Source organism: Grammomys surdaster, unplaced genomic scaffold (genome assembly GCF_004785775.1).
Source record: "Grammomys surdaster isolate TR1022 unplaced genomic scaffold, NIH_TR_1.0 258, whole genome shotgun sequence".
Taxonomy (NCBI): domain Eukaryota; kingdom Metazoa; phylum Chordata; class Mammalia; order Rodentia; family Muridae; genus Grammomys; species Grammomys surdaster.
Genome location: NW_021604699.1, coordinates 4,179,499 through 4,194,534, shown reverse-complemented (window position 1 = coordinate 4,194,534; position 15,036 = coordinate 4,179,499). Strand labels below are relative to the sequence as shown.

General features: G+C 41.6%; 1 pseudogene; it reads right to left on the bottom strand.

Moving 5' to 3' along the window:
- Positions 1-4,527: 4,527 nt before the first annotated feature.
- Positions 4,528-15,036, bottom strand: part of LOC114627763 — a 23,980-nt pseudogene continuing 13,471 nt past the window's right edge.

Below are 15,036 nucleotides of genomic sequence, written 5' to 3'. Positions count from 1 at the left end.
TGCCTCTCTGCCTCTCTGCCTCTCTGCCTCTCTGCCTCTCTGCCTCTGCCTCCAGCCCTGCCCCTGCCTCTCAAGTGTTGGGATTAAAGTCATGCAACACCATGCCCCTATGGTTAAATAACACTTTAAAGTCATAATCCAGATGTAGAACTTGATTCTCATTAAAGAACCTTGGAGCAAGCTATGAGGTAATACCTTGCTAAGATTTTTGATTCTGTTTTAATAAAAAAAAAAATCTTATACCAGATGCATACAGCTGAAGGAATTGCCCTGTTTTATTCTCCTCATAATGATAGTTATTTTAGCCATGCTTTTAAGTACAGGGCTATAATATTTTCTCTTTATTTCCATTACAGATGTGACTATCAAGAAAACATAGCACAGGGTGGAAAGGACGCAGAGGTGAGGGGAGGAGACCCTTATATACTGTTGATGAGAATAGAAATTAGTCTGACTACAATAGAAATCAGTATGGAAGACCTTAAAGAAACTGAAGTAAAAACAGAATTACCACATGCCATAGTAATACATCTTCTAGGTAGATAACTCAAGGACTCTACATGGACACAACACAGAGACACATACATGTTTACTGCAACTACAGTCACAAGAACTAAGTTACTTAAACAGCCTAGGTTCTGCCAACAAATGAATCCATAATGAAAATGTATCTATATAAAATTGAGGTTTATTTATACAGAAAAATCAGAATGAAATGAGTGGGACTGGAGATTGTCATATTAGGTGAAATAAGCCCAATTCAGAAAAGCAAATACTACATGGGTTTTTTTCTTCTTCATGTGCAGTATCTAAGCTTAAGAAAAAGGCTTGAAAGTAGAAGGGTGCTACTGAGGAAAAGGAAAGGGGTTACTGGGACAAAGAACGGTGGGCAGAAAAGGACAGTAAGTATGAGGCATATGAAAACTTGATAAAATGCATGGAGATTTCAAAATGAAATCTACTATTTTTACAATTACTACACATTATGAAGAAAAGCAAGAACAGATCTGAAATACAGGAAGATTAAATGCTCTGGGAAGTGATTTTGAAGGATCTTAATAAGGGAAAGAAAGGGGCATGAGAAAATTTCAGTGGGTAGTGGGTTTGCTAATAACCTTCTGTGATAATTACAAATATGACAGAAGTCTGTCTGGAGGTGATGTTCAGTTGGTAGAGGGATTGCCCAGCATGCACAGTGATGTCCGAGTTAAAGCCCCAGCACCACATGAATTGGGAGGAATGGAACTTATGTGTAATCTCAGCCTTTAGATGGAAGGGGCAAAAAGATCAGCAGTTCCAGGGCATGCTCAGTTATACAGGGAGTTCATGGCCAGCCTGCTATCATCTCTTCAAACACACACACACACACACACACACACACTCACATGTTCTCTTCTGATACACAAACTGGATATTTTAGTGCTATACAACTTGATCCACAATGTAAGAGGAAAAGTGGGTTGTAAGTTTGCAGCCCTTCAGGAGGCAATGACCACACGGACATAGGGAAATTAGAAACTGTACCTCTGGAGGTCCTGAGCTGTCTAAGACCAGCTATGGCTGCTGCAGAAACCAGAAGCAAGCTAAGTGTGCTCTAAAGTATACACTCTTACAGAGCTATCTACTAAGTCAGTTTCCCACCGTGGGAAGTGGCCTCTCTGGGGAAACTCCAGCCCCCTCCCAGGAAGGCTCAAGTCGTCCAAGATATATTCTGTGTTTCCTTGGCACTTGCCAAAATCAGACAGTAGGATTCAACAAATCGTTCTAAATACTGTACTTAATCCATTGTTCCTCGGGAGACTATAGGGTGGAAGTGGTCCAGCAAGTTAGAAAGCAGGCTGCTTCTGTGTGTGATTAGATTAGTCTGCCCAAAGACACATTGTTCTACAGCCTGTTCTACTCCCAAACTTTTTTTTTTTTAGATTTGAAGGGCAAGTGCTTGCTTGAATTAGTGATTTTACCACTGCTGCGGTGTCTCAAGAACAGCATAGACTCTTTTTCTCCCTGTTTATATTTCAGATTGTTCCAAGGCAATTACTTAATGGTACCATATCTGCCTTAACAGGAGAGGAGGACAGGAAAAGGCCAAAGTGAAGACCAATTTTCCCATGAAATCATAGCAAAGCTGCAGGAGTTGGGGACGGGCTCGCTCTCTGGATTCACTGGAGGATGGAAACAGAGAGAGGGAGAGAGAATTTGGCAAACCCAGACTGACCCAGAACAAATGCTTCTTTTCAAGAATTTTTGCTATTTTTATAACTGCACTCATGAAAAAAAAAAGTCTTCATTTTGGAAACATGGGTGATTCAGACTAGAATTTTAAACTTTCAATCTTATACAGCATATGAGGCTATTAGGTTGAAAAGTCATTATGAAGGTTCATTTCCAAGATCATTTAAGGCAAAAAAAGAGTCTGCACATCAGAAGTACGTCATGTGTACACAACTGTCCCCACATCAGCATGAACCCTTCCTGTCCTACCATGAAACAATTAGAACCCCAGAGTCCTATTTATGCCTAGTCTCACCCTTCCAGATGGGTGGACACTAGATTCATCACACTGTAGCCCTCAGTTCTTGTAAGGACTCTCCTAGAACACCTGTTGAACATTAAATTGAGATTGAGTTTCATAGCACAAAGCCCACAGAATAAGGCAAGGTCAACTTTTGAAAGCTCTCGTGCATCAACTTTTAAGTGGTCTTTAAAGTTTTCATTAACAGTGTCAGGTCTACCCCAATGGTTTCCATATTTGCTTTTAGCTTTCCAGACAACTGGAGTTGTCAACTAACAACACTATAGGAAAAGCTAACCATGAGAGACAAGGCAGAGTGCATAAAACACTGCCAAGAAAAAATAAAACAAAATGGTACAGTTAAACCTTCATTCTCACAGACCCGTTTTATTTTCCTATCAATATTGTTAACCCTATGTGATAAAATCACACTAATGTTGAATTGATTCAACAATTCTCACATTTGCCGGGCCCTTGGCAGTACCCAGCACCAACAGGCACACAAAAAATCTGCTACATTTATCAATCAACAACTAATGACACTGTCTCTTAAGGAGTAATGTCAAGAAACAAAAGAAGAAAGGAAGGAAAGAAGAAGGGAAGGAGGGAAGGAAGGAGACAAAAAGGCTCTTTCACAAGCCTTGATGAATATTCCTAGGTAACACATAAGGAATATACTGATAATAGATTAGTCACATGTTGGCACTTTTCTGTATTTAGTACAGTTACTAAATGGTTACTATTACATTGCTAGAAATACACAGGGAAAATAAAGTTAAATAACCTTGCAATAGCAACTTTCAGATTTATATAGGCTCCCAAATGGTTCCTTATACCTACACATACACAAGCTCATACTACACATGATGTACCGGATTCAGGAAAACACAACGAGGCTGAAGAGATGGATCAGTGGGTTGAGGTACTTGTGACCACACCTGACAATCTGAGTTCAATATCTGGAACCCACATGGTAGAAGGAGAAAACCAACTCCCACAAGTTGCTCTCTGGAATCCAAATAAGTGCTCCAAGTATGTATATGCACACATTCACATAATATAAATACACAAATGAATAGATGTAAGAAAAAAACAAAACACAATCACATGAAATTTATAACATGTTAAAATTATACAATGTGAAACATAGTGTTTCCTTATATGTTATTGCTAAAATATATGTGATCACCCTGGCACTTCTTAGACATTTCTAACAAAAACCCATCAGAAATAAATAACTTCCTGATAAAGCAATTTTTACAGTTAAGTCTCTTGCATGTAGTACCACAGGACTGAGATGAATATGCCTTGGTGGGGATTATGCTTATGTGTACACTAGAGCTATTGATTTTACATATTAGACAATTATCTCAAGATAGAGCATATGTCTCCCCTAACAGTCAATTTTCTCCAACATGCATAATGACCTGGAGTTTGTTCTGTATTCCACAACGTAGCCAGTTTGATAGTTCAGAGGGTGACTGTGGATATTTTGACACAAATCACATATATCAGAACATGAAGCAGCAGCTTTAAGCAGGTAACATGACTGATAGCACCCATAGGAGCATTGGAAACTAACAACTTTGTAAAAGGTGCAGGATGTCCTGAGGGTGACACTTCCATCCTTTACCTTTTCTCTTTTTATTTTATGAACATGAGTGCTTGACTTGTATGTGTGCGGTAGTAGATTCCCCTGGAACAGGACTTACAGAACAGTTGTAAGCTCCCATATGGGTGCTGAGAATTAAACCCAGGACCTCTGGAAGGGTAGCAGGGGCACTGCTGAGCTATCTCTCCAGCCCTATAATTTTTTTCTTATTTAGTATTTATGCATAATTATAAACTTACTCCAGGTAGACTTGAAAGGAAATGAGAAAAAAAATGGAACCCCAAGAACTTCAGTGGGAGCAGAGATTATGGGGTACTGAGAGCAGATGGGGTGGGGGCACTCTCCTGAGCTACAGAGTGAGTGGTCTGGTGGGTAAGAAGCCAGAAAGTCAAAAGAATTAGAGTCATCCACAGTCAGAAATAGTGATCTTCTTGCTGGTCTTGCCATTCCCGGACCCAAAACACTCTGTGGTTTCCACAGTGCTCACGTCCTCTTTCACCTTCCCAAAGACCACGTGCTTCCCATGTTGCCACACAGTCCCAGCACTGCAGACAGAAAACTGGGAACCATTTGTGTTCTGTCCAGCATTTACCATGAGCAAGATACCAGGACCTGTATGCTTCAGGATGACGCTCTCGTCCTCAAATTCCTCCATTTAGATGGACTTGCTGCCAGTGCCTTGATGATGTGTGAAGTCACCACCCTGGTATATGAATCCTGGAATAATTCTTTGAACAGAGGAACCCTTATACCCAAATCCTATTGCTCCAGTGCTCAGAGCAAGAAAGTTTTCTGCTATGAGGAACTTTGTCTGCAAACAGCTTGAAGGAGACATAGCCCAGGGGCTCACCTTCGGCTACAGTGTTGAAGTACACAGTAGGGATGACATTGGCTATAGTAAGCAGAGACAGGGATAGTGGTGTCTACCACAAAAGCCCCAATTTTCACTTTTTATTAAGATGACAAAACTTTTAAAGAAATTTCCATAAGCCAGTGTATACCAGCCACTGTCACCTGGATTAGAGCAGCCACTGTCACAAGTGACATGTGTTTGTTCCATCTTTTTAAAAATCATCTTCAACATGTCATTGTCTTAGATACTGATACTCTCTCTTTATCGAATGACCAGTAGAAGTTTGTCTTTAAACCTGGTTTGTGGTTCTATGCATGTATGCATAGACACGTGTGTATTTTAAGTATCACATAATCTACACATAAGCATATATACAAATGCACATGTGAAAATGCTCATAGATCATATACATACGCACTTGGTATATGCTGATGCTTTTGTATGCATTTACAGATTTTGGGCTTACTTCTTCTGTTTTGTCATACTGAGGAGTGAATCCAAGGTCTCATACAAGCTTGGCAAATGTGTTGCCACCAAACAAGACTCCTAGTCCTCAGTATTGGATTTTAATTTTTTTCATTTTGAGCCAGGGTCTCCAACAGTTACTTAGGCTGACCCCAATCTTGTGGTCCTCCTGCCTCAGGCTCCCAAGCACAAACAAACAAATTTTTAAGCCTTGTATTTCCTCCATTTGTCTCAGTAAATCAGCTGTTTTCTTGTTTAGTAGTTTTAAAGGGGTCATTCCAGAAGGTACCACAGAAGGAAAAGAAAATAATATTTCCTGAAAACTTCTGCTTTATAAATTTAAATGGAAGCTGAAATGGCTGTGGAGGCTATGTCAAGGGTAGGGGACCCACTCATTGTGTTCCAGAAGAAGAGCAGACTCAGTGGGGCTCTGCAGGGTGCAGCAGCCACAGCCCACACACCATCATAACTGCCATTTGTGGGCACAGTGCCGGAGCACTGCCATGATCCCGTGAGCTGGCTTCACTCACGCACCTGCTTCAACGGTGTGAGCTCAGCCTGTGGGTTTCCCTTGATTGATGTTGGTATAACTGCTTTGCACTCTGCGGGTGAAGGGAAGTGGGCTCTGCTCAAAGCAGTTTGTGGTGCCTCACACTTCCACTTGGTATCACACAGAGAAGAGTGAGAGGGGGTGGAGAGAGATAGGCGCATACAGCCTGTCGGGGCCTCCCCATCCTCTCAGAAGGACTGAGGAACACTGGACCTTAAAATAAAACCAAACAAACAGAGAGGCTTTGAAAACCAGGAAACAAGAAGCCTGTGAAGGAAGCATCTGTTGCTTTCACTCTGAAACAACCCCGAGAGTGATAAACATGTGTGTACACAAACACACAAACACACGTATACACACCATTACCTCCCGTGAGTAGGTCACTGATGTCACAATTTCCAGCTTTGCCTGGAGGCTTTGTGTTTTATTGACTAAACATATTTCACATTTTCCCAAACAACAACAATATTTATGGAATCATTCCGACTCTGAAAGAGAGGAAGTATCTAGTGGAGCATACTGTATGGCTTTTACCAAACATTAAGGCCAGGCTACAGTGACACCTTTCCCCCACTCCCCAACCCCCATGTAGGTAACTTTTCACCTTTTCATAAATGTCTGTTATTTTTGAAACAATTTTATGCATCAGCAAAAGTAAAGCTACTAGGTAGTCTGCATGGAAGCCACTCAAGAAAGCTGGGCATGCTGCCGAGATTCCCAGAAGAATGACCCCAGAAGCTTGAAGTAGCTTTGATGGCTCCACTAAAGCACCCGTTTCACTCCTATCGGTCCTTCTACTGGGAGTTTTGGGTCCATAGCCATGATATCAGATAAAAAGAAGAAGGAGAGGAGGAGGACAAGGATGAGGAGGCAGCAAGACCAATGACAAAGGAAATAAAACAGAAAATACCTCCATATGCTACCAAAGTAGAAGCCACAATGGAATGCCTGGGTTCAACTCAGTGTGATATGGGCATTTTTAAGCAACAGAAATAAAATGCTACCATTTCAGAGAACCAATCTAGATGAATTCTTAGACTGAAATGTGCCATTGTACATTGGTGATCATATCAAAAGGCTTACAAAAGGCTTGCCCTTTTCAAGGCCTCTTTCTTCTCGAATTTTCCACCTTTTATCACTGAGCTTCTTAGTTTAGGAACAATATGAGGTAGACATAGATGTACTCAAACAATCCCCATAGCCAGATCATGAAGTGACTCAGTTGTAAGGCCCACAGGCCTCTCTGTATCCATTCATAATTTCTAGTTGTCTTTGGTCCAAAACAATATTTTCTCTCCTCTCCCATCCTTCATTCTGAGACTTTCTCCCACCTTATTTCAAAAGCACTCATGCTACTTAAAAAGTCTGATTTCATTTTGAACAGAGCTAATCACAAGTCACTTTTATCCTTTTTGTGTATCTGTCTCCTACTGGACTTGGGGTGTGGTCACTTTGCTGTCTTTTAGAGAGTATTTCACTGAAACACACTAGTACTTTCTATTCACCTTCAAAGGTATAGGAAAGAAATAGCTCTGGCATCTTTCACTATCTTGTAACAACGGAATACTTTCTACTACAACATCCATATCTAAAGGAAACTCATCCTTTGAGGAAGGGCTGGCGAGATGGATGGTGCCGTGGTTAAAAGTACTGGCTGCTCTTCCAGTAGGCCAGAGTTCAACCCTTAGCACCTACATGGGAGCTAACAACTGTTGATAACTCCAGTCCCAGAGGAACCACTGCCATCTTCTGGCCTCTGCAGGTACCACATACACATCATGCATAAATATAAACATTCATGCAAGCACTCATAAACATAAAGGTAAGCTCAAATCTGATCTTCCCAGTAGCAAACCCTCTATTCTTCTCATGTGGGAATTCATCTTGGAAAACAATATGAAAGAGTGTAATGAAAAACCCTGGCCCTGTCCATCCAGGTTGGCTCTTAGCCAACCTCAGCCTATGACGACAATTGGAAGCTGTAGCAAGAGTCAACTCAAAATAGTAAACCAAATTTTATGTAAAAATAACTTAAATTATACCAAGTTATTAACCAACACATGTGCACGCATGAGCGTGCAAGTGTGCATACACACATGTACACATATACCTTACCTACTGAATGGACAAATACAACACACTTAAAGGGTGGCTTGGTCTCTCTGGGGCACCACTCTATGTTATCTCCCACAGCCCACCTATTTCTCATTTATTCCACCCACCAAAAGCCCACACCTTAGAGAGTGCTAACAGACCATTGTTGAATTCAGATTCATCTGTACATCAAAATTCACTTTCAAATAACAAACGGTTGCACTGGGTGAGAAAGCACCACACATTTTAACAAAAACACTTATCTGATCATATTTTAGTGCTTGCAAATGAACAATAAAATCACAGTTCAGCCCCTGAGTGGTTTGGTCTATAACAGACACAGCAGTTCCTGAATCAATTAATCCAGTCTCTGTCAGATCCACAAACCAGCGAACATTAAAAACAAAAACAAAAACAAAAACAAAAAAACACCAAAACACTAGACTGCAAAAAGCAAACATACCTGCAGGAGGAACCACTAACCCCATAGCCTTTCTTGTTCCCTTTGCCCTTCAAGTTTGATGACTTGGCAGTTCTGGGATTCCTCCTAGAGGAGTTGGGGACTCACTGCCAGCCCCAGCTGTTCAACGCTTAGCCCAATCTGTTCCATAGAGTTAGCTGTGTGGTAACAGTGTGGCTACAGTTCACCTTCATTTGCTGTGAAGATCACGCAGCATGGGGGTGGGGGGGAGAGACAAAGAGGGACAGAGAATGGCAGAGTCAGAGAGATACATACAGAGACAGACAGACAGATAGACAGAGTCAGAGAGATGGAGACACAGAGAGAGACAGAGAGAGAGAGAGAGAGAGAGAGAGAGAGAGAGAGAGAGAGAGAGAAACAGAGAGATAAAGAGAGAGACAGAGACAGGCATAGATAAAGAAAGAGGACCCAAGGTGCAGAGTCCAGTTCAAAGCTGGAAAGATGCTCTGACCCAGGTACCTGACAGTTTCTATAGCCAGAGAGGCAAGAAGCAACAAGGGCATAAGAAATGGAAAATCAGAAAGAGACAGGAAGCAGCAGCCAGAACACTTTTGGCAAGTGTGCATGCTCATGAGAAAAGAAAAGAAAATGCAAAAAGCAAAGTTTGAACTAAAGACAAGAACGTCTTTCACGTGAAGTCTCAGTTGTGACAGGAATCTACTTGTCTGCCAGCCCAAACAAACATCCCACACCAGAGGCACAGGGAAACCTGGAGGAAGAGTCAGAGCCCAGGAAATGGGCTTCAAACCGATTTGGATGCAGGGGATATTCTGGACAGTTCTGAGCACTGTCAGAGACACTGAATGCAATGAAACTTGTGTTTCAGTCAGGTAGCTGACCTGTTCATTCACAAAAATGACTAAATTATAGTGTGGCGTTTCCTCAATGCAGCCATGTGCTTTGCTATTTAAATCTTGTAAGGAGTCACATATAAATCTTGTCTTCCAAACAACCTCTTCCCACTGAAACAGCAGAACTGTGAAAATATCCCTCCACTGGTGTTCCCTTCACAGACAGTCCTGTCTGCAATATAAACAGCTGGAGAGCCTTTAGTCACAATGACATCAAAGTCAATATTTGTTCTAAATGACTCTGATTGATGTCTAACACTAAAGTAAATTCAAATTCCTGTCAGTAATGAAAGGAGAATTGGTAGACGGACTGGAGTTTGCCTGGAAGATTCCAAAGCTCCTGGATTCACTTCCCTGGAAAGCATGCAGGTATTAAACTAACAAGACAACAGCTCCTTCCCTCATTTTCACTGGTCTTTGCCTCCTCATCCATTAGCTGAATCGATCCAAGAACGTTTCTGGATGCTACACCTGGAAGTTAGTATCTCAAAGTCAAAGCCCAGGCTGCTATGGAACATTCTACAGAACACAGAACACTGCCCCCAACATACAAGGATCCAGTCCCAAATGTCCACAGTGCTGAGACAGGGAAACTCCTCAGAGACTTAGTTGTTGCAGAAGTAAAACTTCCCCCTTGGGGAGTGGGGGGAAAATCTCTAATGGTTTGTGTGTGCATATGTGTACATGTGAGTGTAGGTAATTTTTGTGTGGACACATTTGTGTAGAGGTAGAAGGTGCGTCCAGGCATCTTTCTCTATTATATTCCACTTGTTTTTTGAGACTGGATGTCTCACTGAACCTGGAGCTCACATATTCAGCTCCACTGGAGAACCAATGAGTGTCAGGGGTCCAGTTGTCTCTGCCTCCCCAGCACCAACACTAGAAGCATTCACTGCCTTGTCTGGCCTTCTTTTATATGTAAACTCACATCCTCATGCTTTCGTGACAAGCACTTTGGTAACTGACCCATCGCTCAGTCTCAACTCTAAGGTTGTACAGTCATGCAGCTGAAAGAGAGTCCAACTAATATCTGTGTACGTTTCTTGTCACTAACTAGACAAACATCTGACACAAACAACTAAGAAGTAAAGTTTATTTTGACTCAAGGTTTCAGAGGACTCTGTCCATACCTGCTTAGTCCCACACACTTGGCAAGAACATTGCAGCAGTGGGAACACATAACAAAGAACCATCTTCACTCTCGATGCTTATAGGAAAGTGAGAGGTAGAGACAGCAAAGGGTAAGATACCTTCAAAGACTCCTTCCTCAAGCCAGATGCTACCTCCTAAAGTCCCCAGATCTTTTCCAAACAGTGTCATCTAGAGATGTAACCTTTAACACGTGTGCTGGAGGAAGAGTGAAGTGTTCCATATTCAAACCATAACATCTTGCTGCGATTAAAATGTCTTCTCTTCACTTTTAACATAAATACACAGGACAGCAACAGACAGAAGTTTAAAATGCAATCAGTATGGAACCCAGAATCCCATAGAACACCAAACTCTAAAGGAGGCTTCAATGGATGATTTCTTCCCAAACTAGCCACAAAGAAAAGATAAATAACAGAGTCTTAATGGATCAGCAAAAGGTTGCTTTGCTTGGAAGCATATGAACCGAAAAGGAGCTAAGAGAGAGAGAGAGAGAGAGAGAGAGAGAGAGAGAGAGAGAGAGAGATTGATTGAGAGAGAGAGAGAGAGAGAGAGAGAATATGTTTCCATGGGCACTCTGATGTGTATACGTGTGGAAGCTATATGTCAACATAGAGTGTCATCCTCAACCAATTACCACATTTTTGTTTTGTCTGGTTTTGAAACAAGGTCTCTCAGTGAGTCTGGAGCTCGCCAGTCAGCTAGGCTGGCAGACCAGTGAGCTCTAATGATCTGCCTGCCTCTATCTCTATACCTTATAGTTTAAAAAAATAAATAAACCTTTATCCTGGCCACCTGTCATAGGACCACACCCACATATACAAACACCAGAGCAGCAGTGTCAAAGTCAATTGACTCTAGTTAAAAAGATTCTATGTAAGTCTTCCACTAGCTTGAAATAAAAGAAACTGGCCTGAGAGATGCAGAGGAGGAATCTGAGGGTTTAACCCTTTCCTAAAAGCAGAGAGCCAACCACACCTGGAGATTAATTAGCAGGTCTTTGATGTATCATCTGTCCTCTGCAAGGCACCCAGCGGGGTGGAGTCATCAAAACATTTACAGTGCCTGGTGAAAAATAATTTGCCATGAGGTAATTTAGTGTAAGCTCAGGTCAGATCCCAGTCTTGCCAAACAGATGGAGCTGCCAAAGATCCCTTCCTGTAGCTGCTCCTTTCACAATGATGTGCCTGATCACGTGCTTGACTCTCTGCCGACCTTGATCTGCTATGTGGTGTGTGTGTGTGTGTGTGTGTGTGTGTAGTTTGCGGGAAGTGCTTCAGGCACAATATCTTAGGTTTCTCTAGATTCCTCTTGGTAGTCACACTTGGACTCAAGAGCGTATGGAAAGAAGAAAGGAGGTGCTGTCTAGACCAGGAGAGAGATGTCATTCCCCAGCATGCACAGAACATGTCCTGCCCTGTCAGAAGAAACAGCTGTGATGCCCAGCGCAGGTTCCATGCAGCTGCTGTTTTGTGGAAGACTTCAACCCCATATCATCCATAAAGTACAAAGAGCTCTGTTCACCATGTGCTGAATGGTTAATGGGTGGCGGTAAGATGTCCTTAGAGCAGAAGAAGATATCTCAGCAGACTTTGAACATGCACTCTTATTGCAAATGTTCCTTCTTATGTGACCAGGACATAAACTGAACTTGACTACTTTGTTTGTGAAATTGTAGAAATGCAGGTTAAAGAAGAGCGGAAACTGGTGTTCCTCGCCCTCCATGTGTTCCCAATGCCTCTCCCATAAGATGCCATCTAAAGAGCAGCTCAGCAGTCGGGTGCAGAGAATACCATACAGAGTTGGTCATTTCTGTTCTCTTAAAGGTGCCACACTATGAGCAAGAGCATGGATCATTTTTATTAAACTGGGTAAATTAAGGGAACTTCTTCAAGCCGATACACTTGTATCCACAGGAATGCATTGAAAAACCAAGGCCCTGCCTGGTGAAATCCACAAAGGAAAACACACAGAAATCCACAAGATTTGGTGAAGGGCACTGAGGCTATTTTCAGGTCTGGTTAGAAATCTAGAAATGACTTAAATAATCCATGTTGTTATGCTGAACAGAATTCTCACCCTGAATGTAATATATTAAAACTCTGTAGACTCCTTCCCTGAAAGTGCTCTGCTTACATCAAAGAGGGTTAGGGAAAGAAGGATGCTTGAACTAAAAGACAACAGGCAGGCAGAAGGAAAAAAGGCTCACCAAATCCACAGCCACAGCCCCACAGCTCATTCTGAATAATGATGGATCCTTCCAGCATTGATTTTGCTCACAGCACTAAATTCACTCATTATGTAACACTACGTTGCTTCTTAGGTTTAGTGAATAAATTATAAAAGTTTAAGTCACTGAATGAATTATAGAACCAACCGTGGGCTCTTTCTGTATGCCAAGAATAATGTGCTTTCTCCTCAGGTGAATAACCTTAGGATAAATATGAAGTTAATCGTAATATCTCTAAATCATCATCTAGAATTGGAACAGTGTGTTCAGCCGTACCTGTGTGTATTTATTTATGGTATCATACTTACATAATGTTTATACCACACTCTTTTATCTTACATAATCATGTTTGTATGACTATCTAATTTGGTAAGCAAAGTTGGGAATTAGACTTCAATTGCTTAAGTAGGGCTGAAAGAGATGGCTCAGTGGTTAAGACAGCACTACTTCCAGAAGACCCGAGTTTGATTTCTAGCACCCACATCAGGCAAGTAAGTCCAGCTTTAAGAGGAATCTGACACTGCTCAACTCTGTGAGCACCTGAACTCACATGCATAAACATAGACACAGCAACACACACACACACACAATTAGACAGACAGATACTTTAAGTATATTAGCCAATACAGGGATATTTTTTCTCAACAAATATGTATGCACAAGATTTCTGTTAATCTCTTAAAGATATAAATAAATTTGGGGCAGGAAAGATGGCTCAGTGATCAAAAATGAAGAATGATTTCTATACAAGCATGAAGACCTGAGTTCAAATCTCCAGCAGCTATAAAGCCAGACATGGACACACACACACACACACACACACACACACACACACAAAACTCTACCACTATATAAGGCACCAACAGGAGGACCACTGTGGCATGTTGACTTTTAGGCTAGTTCCATGTTCATTGAAAGACCCTGTCTCAAGGGAACAAAGCAGAGAATAATAGAGCAGGATATCTGACATCCTCCTCTGACCTCTGTGAACACAGAGGTACCAGTACTCGCACATTCTGACACACTACACACACACACACACATGAACATACATTTGTGTATCCATACACACCACACAAATCCAAACATACATGAAAATATAAGTGAACTCTACCCAGTTGATCTTTGTTAGTTACAAACCTCACTAGAGTTGAGGATATCTGTGATTAACAATGGGAAAACCATTCCCCTTGAGATCATGGAAAATTCGACTGAATTCAATTATGGAACATAATTGAAGGAGCAGTAAATCAAAACATATACCATGCCCTTCATACAGAGCCATCTGCAAAGTTTCTCACAGACACAAACTATTTAACAACTTGTCATAGGCAGCTTTAAGACTCTCCTGGGAGTTACAAGTTAGTTAAATGTGCATATTTTGCTGTCCCAATAAAAACCCCAAATTAGTACATTTCAGGTACTAAGCCAACAAGTACTCACAATGGGCTGCTATGTTTATGGAGAAGGAGAGCTCACAAAAAGCATTTGAGAGAAGCAGTGATTGATGGGTTCTTAGGCAACAAAGAAAGAAAGGTTTGAATGCAATAGCACACGCACAGAATTTCATGGAGAATGATCAAGAAGCAACATCAGAAAACAGTGCAGGAAAATGTACTGCAGTGGGTCACTAGATGTGGCTTTGTTTACTCCTGTTCCCTCAGTAGGAATATAGCTGGACAAATTCAAATGCATCAAGTCAAACAGGAAATACTGAAGGAGAAGGAAGAATGAAGAAACAAGAAGAATGTAGAGGGAGGGACACAGCAAGGATCAAGAGGGGAAGAACAGTCCCACCACCTCCCAGTGTCCCCCAGGATACTTGACTAAAAGCATGCAAGGCCCCTGAGCATCTCCTACATGTCAAACAGCTGGACACAGGGATAATTTACCAGCCTTAAGATAGGATTACGCTCCTGTCTTTCGGGTACTCCAGCCTTGTTGTCTCTTAGCCATCTCTAGCCACCTGTACCTACCCAAACTTCCTGTTGATCTACAAAAATATTAAGCTCAAATATTACTCATAATCACCACCATCAAATAGTACTTTTTATACTGTATGGCGACTAGTACAGTTAGACTCCTTCTCCCACCAGGAACAGATACCTTCAGGTCTAGCTCATAGCTGCTCAGGAAGTTTCTGCTAAACCAGTGCAAGGGAACCAAAAAAAAAAAAAAAAAACCTGTTCCAAAGAACAGGGCTCAAATGAAAAGAATCTTTCACACACATACACACACA